Here is a 9957-nt window from a genome sequence, read left to right on the forward strand (position 1 = left end):
GAGCCTGTAAGACCCTGGAGCCCAGCTAAGTCTTCAGCCCCGTTATTTTGTCAGAAACATCTCTCAAAGACACTTGTCCCACTAATCAGCTCGTCTGGTCCTTTTTGACATCACTCAAACACTCTGGATTACCAAGGAAAGGACACCAGGTGCAGACTTGAGAACCGCTTGCAATTCCCTGGGCCTTAACTCGGCTCAGCACCAAACAGAGCCAGGTAGAGCCACCTGCCTCATAGACTACAGTGTCAGCATCCAGCAACATCCGGTGAGGAACTGCTCGTAAACTGCAGGAAACCCTGGAGTGCTGGGCAACTATGAACTCTTCTCCCTCTGCCCCAAGGGTCATGTGCAGAGCCTATAGCGGATACAGGCGGTCCTTCCTTTCAAGGTGACTTGAGAGGCTCCGTGGGCTTCCGTCAACATTGCAGCCTTGGAGAGATAGTGATGTTTTGTCTGGAAGGTGAAGTCAGAGCCGTGAAGAGAAGTTTAACGTGGGCACAGGGGGAGGGGGCGGCTAGAAAAGCAGGAGCCTGGCGCATATGATCTGAACCTTCAGAAGGCTAAGACGGGGACCTACTGAGGACAACGCAGGTTGGTTATATAGTGAGTTCCAAGCCAGCCTGGGCCACACAATGTGAACATCTGTCCACAAAGCAAAATTAAATACAACACAAAGTAGAACAGAAAAGTTCAAAGAGGGTTCTATCCCCCACCCCACCCCAGCCCTACACAGGCTTGAAACGGGTGGTGCATGCCCTCCACCTCCCCTCCCTCATGGACACAGATTACTCCATAGAAAGGCAAGGTTAAAGGTCAGCTTCCTGAACTGCAGCTTGTCATGTTATGGTTATTAATAAAAATATGCCCTTCCACTAATGACGTCATACCTTCTATTTACAAATCTCTTTCCTTCCCCAGAGGCGCCATCTCACCCCGGAGAAGAGGCAGTGATGGAAGCCATCCTACAGGCAGAAAATCAGAGAAACCTAAAACACACAGAAAGTGTCTCCTCCTCCGAGGAGGCCACCCAGACTGTTAGCACCGCCTTCTCATCCTCATCCTTCCCTGCCAGCAGAGGAAGACTGCAGTGTGTGGGGGGGGGGGAGGTGCTCCTACGTGGAGCTGGTTCTGTGCCAGACACTTAAGAGTGTCTCACTTAAGTCTTAGAACCAGATGAAGAGTTTGAGAAGCAAAGCTAACTCACCAGGTATGGTAGTACACAGTGACAGATGGCTATAATCCCAGCACGTGGGAGGCTATAAGATAGCAGCATCAAAGGATCATGGAAGACCCTATCTCAAAAAAAAAAAAAAAAAAAAAAAAAAGGCACGTGAACCGAGTTTGACCTTTTGAGCTGTGTGACTTAAGCAACCTTAACTTCAGTTTGCACATCAGCCCAATGGGCAGAATTATGACATGTCACAGGGCTCTGATGACTTCACGGCTTAGTTCATACATAGTAAGCCCTGAACCGCTTGCTCTGGACATGGTGAGGACTGGGGGACAGTTCTTCATAGCCAATAAATGGAGGAGTGGGATCTCCCCTCTTGGAGTTACTATATGACTCAGGAACCCTCCTGAGTCAAGGCTCAGATGCATCTGGTGGCCCCGGATCCTCTGCCTGTCAAGCAAACACAGCCTGAAGCTGTGTTGTGCTGGTGGCCATTAGCTGAGCTCAGAGCGCCTTAGGGAGTCTAATCGTGTACAGCTTGGGAGGTTTGGGGCCATAGGTCTCAATTGAGTGAGGTAAGCTGTTTTCCAAAGGCATGCTATGCTGGCAAACCAAGACTTCCTTCTGCACGAAGCTGGGAGGCAATTTCTTATCAGTCTCAGAGTCTCCGGTGGACCCCACTCTAGACCTACCTGTCCCCTCCATTGTCCCTCTGTAGCCTACCTGCCATAGCAGACCCCAGGAGCCAACCGAAGTTCATTGCGATCCTATGTGCCTTGGCTTCCGGTCAGTCTCGTATTTGATTCCTTCTAGCCCCATCCAGGATGCCTTCCCTGATCTCCAGGCTGGTGTGTTGAGTTATCTTTCCTGGAAGCTGTTTAGATTCTACACTACTTCCATCCTAGTCTCAGCTCCCTGTGCTCAAATGGCTTCGTTTCTGGCTCCTCCATGAGACTGAGGAAGGGACTTCCAGGTTGAGGTTGTCTGAGCATTGGGATGGAGTGCCTAGCACAGGACTAATTTGGGCCATGGCTGTGGAGTCACAGCTTAATACAGAAGTACTCTGCATATCTTCAGGCAAAGAAAGCCAGAAAAACAAACAGGCCTGTTCATCCCAAGTAGGAAGATCACTATAAATTCAAAGCTAGCTGGGTTCATAGTAAGTTCCAGGATAGCCTGGGCTACAGAGTGAGATCCTGTGTTGGGGGTAGCAAGAAAACCCCACCTGGCCACACTTTTCTAAAATCTGCGTTCCCTCTAAGATACTAAGTGTAAGCCTCTAAGATGCTAACCAAGCTTCAAGCCAACAGTAGCCTGCCTCCTGCCCTTATTGCAATATAGAGCAACTACACCTAAAGATCCCAGTTCTGTGCCCAGGACATCAGACAGGAGTGTTTACAACCCAGATCTCCTGAGGGCTGGTTATCTACACCGCAGAGTTTCCATCTTCCTCACTAGAGCCAAGATGGAAAACCATCTGGCTGAGTTCCACCTGCCTAGAGTGCCCTGCAGTCCCCTCCAGGAGGCCACCGGCTGGGATCTAGAGTGCGCATTGAGAAGAGGGTACCACCCACGCACTATGAGGAAGCAGCTACACCCCCATTGGTGTTGTGGGAAGAACTCTCCATCTTCAAGCCCTATCCCCTGCCCCCACCCCAGGCACCCTAATCACTTTCTCCCCTGTCCCAAGCCTTTCTCCAGGGATTCCTTCTCCAAGCCCAGGTGCCCCTGACAAGGGCAGACGCAGCTATTTCCAGGATGGCAGTTTGGACAGAAAGCCCCCAGTCCTGCCTGAGTCCAGTGTCTGGTCCTCAGTGTTACGCTTTGGCTTCCAGGAGGGAATCACCTTCCTGCCAGCCCCCCAGTGCAAAGGTTTGGGGCGGGGGCTGCCAATGGAGTTCCTTCTTAGCTTGGCATGCACCTTCCCCCAGTGCCAGGGCACCCCCCTTCCTACCATGGTCAGGCCAGGGGAACTGTCTTCGAAGTCTTCCTAAGGCTGGCCAGGTGGCCGGTTGGTGGCGTCCCCTCATTAGCAGCCTGCTGGGGTTTCTGTCACTTAGGGCTGGTTGCTAAGCAACGAGATCCAAGAAGGGCTTGGCTCTGGACCTGCAGAGTGGAGCGGCTGCTGAGGGAGAAGCCAGCAGGCCACTGACCAGGGTCATGGTCAGAAGGTTTCAGGGTGAGGCCTCAGAAAGTTCCTGTCATCACGTCAGCTTAGACACTCACAGCCCTGGCCCAAGTAAAGGGTCTCTGAGCTCTGAACCCCAACATCACACTCAGAGCCCTCAGGCTTCCTAGAGGTTGAGGGGAGGATGAGTGCAAGTTGAGGAGACATTGCTCCCTCTTTCTGGACTAGAAAGACAACCTTGTGGCTTTATGAACCACAACCCTGTGGCCTGAGGTAGGAGACACAAAGAGTCCCATTTCCCAGTATATAGATCTTAAACTTTGAATATAAAGTTCGCTTTGTTTTTTAACATTTGTATGGGCTTAGGCATGTTTTTGTTTGATTGTTTTTTTTGTTTTTGTTTTTTTTGTTTTTTTTTGAGACAAGATCTCACTATGTAGTCCAGGCTGGCCTGGAACTTGCTATCCTCCTGTCACAGCCTGAGTGTTTTGATTAGGGGCATGCACTGCTTTGCCTGACTGGTCTTAGACATGCTGGCTGCCTCTCAACCTCCATGGGCTCATCTACTGCATGGGTTGATAGCCCCATCCCCGTTTTCGGGGTGTAACGTGCTCATGGCAGCACTGGTGTGACACAGTCCCACTGTTCGTTGCTCAACACCAAGCTTCCCACATGCAGGCAAAGGGGAGTAGCCCTGCAGACAGAGATCCATAGCCTACAGGTGCCCACCTACCATGTGCCAGGTGACCAAGGACTGTGGAATTTTCATGTCCAGGGACAGCCCTGTGCCTCTCCACTTCCCCACTGATTTTTGTTGTTTTTCTAACTGAACAAGGATATCACCTTTTCTATGTACGGGCATGGAGGTCATGCTTTTTTAAAACATTAACTCATTTATTTAATCTGTTTAACGGATTAAGTCACTTAACCCATTTATTTCAATAATCCATTTGCTGGATTAAATGAAGCAATCCTGATGCGGTAGAACAGAGGACCAGCCACACCACCCTCCTAACCTGGCACTTGAGCTGTGTCCCTGGGTTGGTATAACCACAGGCAGGTCAGAGTTTTAGGAAGAGCAGTGACAGCTAATTAAAATTTTAGCTCAGGAAGGCCCCCTAGGGGCCGGGATTGCCTCAGTCGGCCTCCTTGGGGGCGGCCCCTAATTGGACCCCTGGGTCCTAGTAATGATGAAAACTCACCAGGCAGATGATAACAGGCAGGGAGGGAAGGGACAGGGGGAAGAAAACAGGTTGACAAAAAAAAATAATAATAATAACAGCCCCTCCCCACACCATTGTGAGCAGTGACTTTGAAGTCCCCAGACTGTCACTTCTGAGCTGTGTGACAGGAGATGCATTGCTAAACCTTTCAGAGTCCCTGTTTCCTTACTGAAAAATGGAGATAAGAAAACTTCCAGCCCTGGAGGTGTGCTGGGAAGAATTCTGCATGGAAAATACAAAGCATGATGCCTGGCTCAGAATTAGGGACCCATAAAGCTTGAGCAATTAGCATCACAGTTACTAAACCTTGATTACCACCCAAGCCCTTCCCTCCCCATAACCTCATTAGCCCTCAGTGCCTCCTCAGAGAAAAGAGAAAGGAGCTGGCATGCAGCGGGGGTAGAGTTAGCCTCCCAGCTTTCTCTATAGCCGGCAGGCATGGCAGAGTATGGCTATCGTGATGCTGTGGGAACTCAAGCAGGCAGCCAAACAGTCTGAGATGCCTACGGAACCACAGCCTGCAGAGTAGAAGGAGGGCGGCAGGAATGGGCCACGACAGAGAAGCAGCTAAGGGCCAGAGTGCAGAGTGCATGTGGTCAGGCACCATGGGGAGTTCAACAGGGATACTAGAGCAGGGCATGGCCAATGACAGCCCATGCCACCCTGCTAGGAGTTGAAGCCTAGCCCAAGTAGCCAAATTCCTCTTTGGGCCCAGAGCACTATGAATTGCTTATGCCAGAATGGTGAGCTATAGGGAATCTTGGGGAGAGGAGGAGGGTTCAGGCATGTCCTTTCTGGCAATAGCAAGATGAGCTCAGAGTCTAGAGAACAGACAATCTAATCCTCCCAGCCTGAGGCCTCCAAGTCCTTAGAGGGACAGGGTTTAGCCCAAGGTCCAGAAAAGGCCAAAGTTAACATAAGCACCCCGATTCCTCTCCTCTTCCCTGCCCCCACTCCCCTAGACATCCCAGCTCCGTGGTATCACCCCTCACCTGCAGGCTGTTTTCATTGATGTTTGGGGCATCTGTTCTCCCTTCAAATGTTGGAGGCTTAATCTCCAAATGTAGATGTTAATGGCATTTGGAGATGAGACCTTTGGTTTTGAGGTGGTTGGGTCAGGAAGGCTCTGTCCTCATGAGTGGATTGACCTACTACTCACAGACAAATGGCTCTTGGCAGAGAGACTGCTCTCAAAGCAGAGTCTCTGGCAAACTTGTTCTGTGTTGCCATGGGATGTTCTTCATGGTGCAGTACAGTTCCCAGCAGCAGCCAGCACCAGGTTGAACTTCCTACCTTCTAGAACCAAGAGCTAAGTAGAATAGAATGGATTGCAATCCCAACCCTGGGACCTTCTCTCCTCCTTGGTCACTTCCCTGCCCAGCAGAGTACTGTGCCCCCAGATGCTCCATGAACCTGCCTCAATCAGCACTGGCCTCAGAACACAAATATTTTCACAGAGAGAAAGCCAGGGCCAGGACAGAGGTGTGGAGACAAGGATGAGTTTCAAAGTGGCCGGTCATCTCTACTAAATCGATGTTCCCTGAACAAACAGTCTGCTTGTCATCGTCAACACCAGCCCAGGGCTAGGCCTTCCTCTCTCTCTTTGCAGCCCCATCCTGGCTCCCTGTGCAGTCCCCACCTCCTGTCATCCAGGCCATCTGTAGCTCGCTCTGACTCCAATTAGCTCAGCAATTAGCACCTCATCAAGACCTGTCTGCCTCTGAACAACCCCCCTGGGAAAGGGGCTTCAGGAGGTCTCCATGACCTCAGGTCCCAGAGTCTTACGAGTCTAGACTTGTACGGGCCCCAGTCTCCCTCAGGTGCCTCTCAGCATAGAACAGGGCACTGGAAGATCCCTCAGGAAGTGGGTACAGGGCTAGGAAGAACAAGATCCCTACTCAAGCAGTCCCTCGGACCCAGAATCAGCACCTAACACCCCACCACCACCACCCCAGTCATTGCTGCTTATTTTCTGGTGACCCCAGGCAGCCGGAGTGCCAGGAGATGCCCAAACCCAGTGGGGACACGTCACCAAGTGGTAGGCAGATGCGCTCCAAAGTCCCCCAGGTGGCTGTATGCAGCTCAGGGTTTAGAACTTAGTTCGGCTCACCCCTTAAGTCGGTTCCGTCTGCCCTCAGTCCTTGGAATCAGCCTCTCACCTCACAGTTCCTAGAATGGAGTAGGCTGGGTACCCTCACCCCAGCCTCACAGCCAGGCTGAGGAGACACAAGGAATTGGGGAGGGGGGCGGGCAGGGTGTACATACACATGTAATCCCAGCATGCTTAGGACGCTGTGGCAGATGGGTCGACAGTTCCAGACCTGCCAAGGCAGAAAGACTGCTGCCAGAGGTAGTGTGGGCACCATGGCACAGAGGGCCGGTTGAGATGTCTCCTTTCTAAGCTCAATGGTCCCACCTCAAACGAAGGAATACTAACAGCCACAATTGTTCATTTAGTAAAGTGCTCACCCTAACACGCACAAAGCCCTGAGTTCTATGTCTAGCATCACAGGAATCAGGTGTGTTATGAGTATAGACATATCAGATTACATGCCTATAATCCCAGCACTTGGGAGGTGGAGGCATATTTGGATTAAGTAAATTCAGAATCATCTTCAGCTACACAGTGAATTCAAAGCTAGCCTGAGCTACATGAGACCCTGGCTCAAAAAGGTAAAAGTGCCGGGCGGTGGTGGCGCACGCCTGTAATCCCAGCACTTGGGAGGCAGAGGCAGGTGGATCTCTGTGAGTTCGAGGCCAGCCTGGTCTACAAAGCGAGTTCCAGGAAAGGCACAAAGCTACACAGAGAAACCCTGTCTCGAAAAACAAACAACAACAACAAAAAAAAGGTAAAAGTAAAAAGGCCAGTCGGTGGTGCACACCTTTAATCCCAGCACTCAGGAGGCAGAGGCAGGTGGATCTCTGTGAGTCGAAGAGAGTTCCAGGACAACCAGGGCTACATGGAGAAACCCTGTCTCAGGAATACCAAAAATAAATATAAATAAAGAATAAAAATAAAAATAAGGCATTAGCCCTATGCCCCACAGAGGGTGGCAAAAGGCATCTGCCAGAGAGGAGGATGTCTGAGAGAAGCACCTAACCCCTCAGACACAGGGCAGCTAGCCCAGGGAGAGAAGTCTCATGGGGTAGGGGACTCACGGGGGTATTGTTCAGGCTCAGGGGATGGTACATGCCAGGACTGGATGACCACTCTGAACAGGAGGGTGAGAGGTGCAAGGAACCCAGCTGGACAGGAAGTCACAGTCACGCCAAACCAAGGCCCACAGACTGACAGGCCAGCCCTTGCTGACCCTGAGCTGCTGGTCTTGAGCTTTGAGCGGCAGCAGCAGCCAGCCAGCTCTCCTACAGTGGGGAAGAAGCAGCTCTGCCAGAAAAGCCCCCCCCTGGGGGGGAGCGGGGGGGGGGGGAACCTGCTGCATCGCCTGCAGCGACAGAATCCACCAGTGTCGCCCGTGGAGAAGCAGGGTACTACTCAGGGTACAAATGGGGCTCCTGAGCCTAAACCAGACTCAGGCTCTAAGTCTCCACTCAACTGTGAAGTTTGGGGGTCCTTTCTTGTCTCCAAAATCCAGGACCTCTGCTTGTTGATTTATGGTAGCACCAGCTAGCCTAGAGCTCACGATGTAGACCAGGCTGGCCTTGAACTTGTGGCACTCGCCTTGCCTCTGTCTCCAAAGTGCTGGGCTTACAGGCATGTGCCGTCATCCTTGGTTCTAAAGGTGGGAAAGTGTGTGGAGGGGGAGCAGTGATCAGAATTTGGACTCAGAATAACAGGGCAGGCCATGAGGGCCCAGTGGAATCTATGTCCCTCTCCTTTCTGCTCCGGCAATGCTCGGGCGGCTGGGCTCAGAGAAGGGGAGGATTGAAGTCTGCTTTCCTTTCTCTGAAGAGAAGTTCCGAACACAGCGGGAATGCTAGAAGCCAAAACCACACTCCCATCCTCTCCTTTCCCCCAGAGGCTCAAAGCCAAGGGCAGTGGGTGGCAATCCCAGCCCCTCTGCTTTAGAGCCCTGTGCCCACACCAGCTGTACCAGCCCACCATCCTCCCACCACTCACTCTAATGCCAGCTTTGGGTTCCATTTCTAGCCTCGTTCCTGTCCCGGTTCTAAGGCAGTGGCCAGGACACACACCAGGGCAATCATACCAGGTACAAAAGGCCCTGAGTTCTTGGCCTTCAAAAGGCACTCAGAGAGGCGCCCCACAGTCGGGGGTACCTTGGCACTCCTCTTTGCTCATGCTTTACCTTCTACATGAACCTCCCCAGAAAGCCACGAAGACTTCCTGTGACCCATAGCCCTGGATCCTGTGTGCTGAGAAACTAACCACAACAAAAGGAGGGGTGAAGTGTCAGACTTTGGTCTGCCGGACCCCACCTGGGACTGTGATCCCAGTCGGGGCAGGTGTGAAACTCTTGAGGGCAAAAGGCCAGTGGAAACATTTGAGGTACCTGGGGAGATGTGTGTCCCGCTCAGTGAAGCAGTGGGCAGCGGTAGGAAGTGTTGAATACAGAAGGGTCTGGACACGGGAGGCCTAAGTAGGCTTCCGGGCACATGGTCCATACTGTTCCTCAAGCAGGGTCTGCCGAGTGCTGGATACCTCTCACTGACTCCCACAAAACCTTGAATGTCCAGCCACCCTGTGGACTTCCAGTGAGCTCTGGCTGTCTAGCCCTTGCTTCAGGCTTAGTGGAGACAGATTGCCACTTACCCCCCACAGAGCTCTGGCCTGGGGTGTGCTTCCTCAGACCTCAAAGGGACAAGACAGGACTCAGGAAGCAGGCAGGCTCCCCGTGAACTTGAAAACACCCTGGGCTGAGAGACAGGCAGAGGCCAGGGTACTCACAATCTGTGCTGAGGGGGGCTGCAAACTGAGATTAGTGTCTATGTTCCTGGGTTCGAATCCTACCTCTGCTTGTTGTCTGTGATGCCCAGGTAAGTCACTTCACCACTGAGGCTCAATACACAAGTATGAAACTTAGCAAGAAGCAGATGAGGAACTCCCTGTATGTTCGGTATGTGAAAGACTCTGGGTTTGACCCTCAGAACCAAACAAATAAACAAAATAGATAAATTAAAAAAGTGTATTATACCTGTAACTTCATAATTTGGGAGGCAGGATTGTGTGGGTTCAAGCTGAGTTCAGGTTTCATACTGAGTTCCCAATCAGCCTGGGTTACAATATAAGACCGACCCTATTTCAAAACCACATAGATAGATAAAAACAAATCGATGGATGAGGCGCCTGTAGCTCACATCGTGGGATGGCTAAGCAGATCGAATGAGATCACAGGAAGAGCATGGAGCTGGGCAGCTGGGTTTGGTGCTCCCGCAGCAAGTGAGCTTAGGAGGGAAGGAGGCCAGCTGGCCCAGCTGCTTGGGTACACGTGCATGTTGGGGACCAGTGCTCCGGACAA

The sequence above is a fragment of the Peromyscus maniculatus genome, chromosome 7 (genome assembly GCF_049852395.1).
Source record: "Peromyscus maniculatus bairdii isolate BWxNUB_F1_BW_parent chromosome 7, HU_Pman_BW_mat_3.1, whole genome shotgun sequence".
NCBI lineage: Eukaryota > Metazoa > Chordata > Mammalia > Rodentia > Cricetidae > Peromyscus > Peromyscus maniculatus.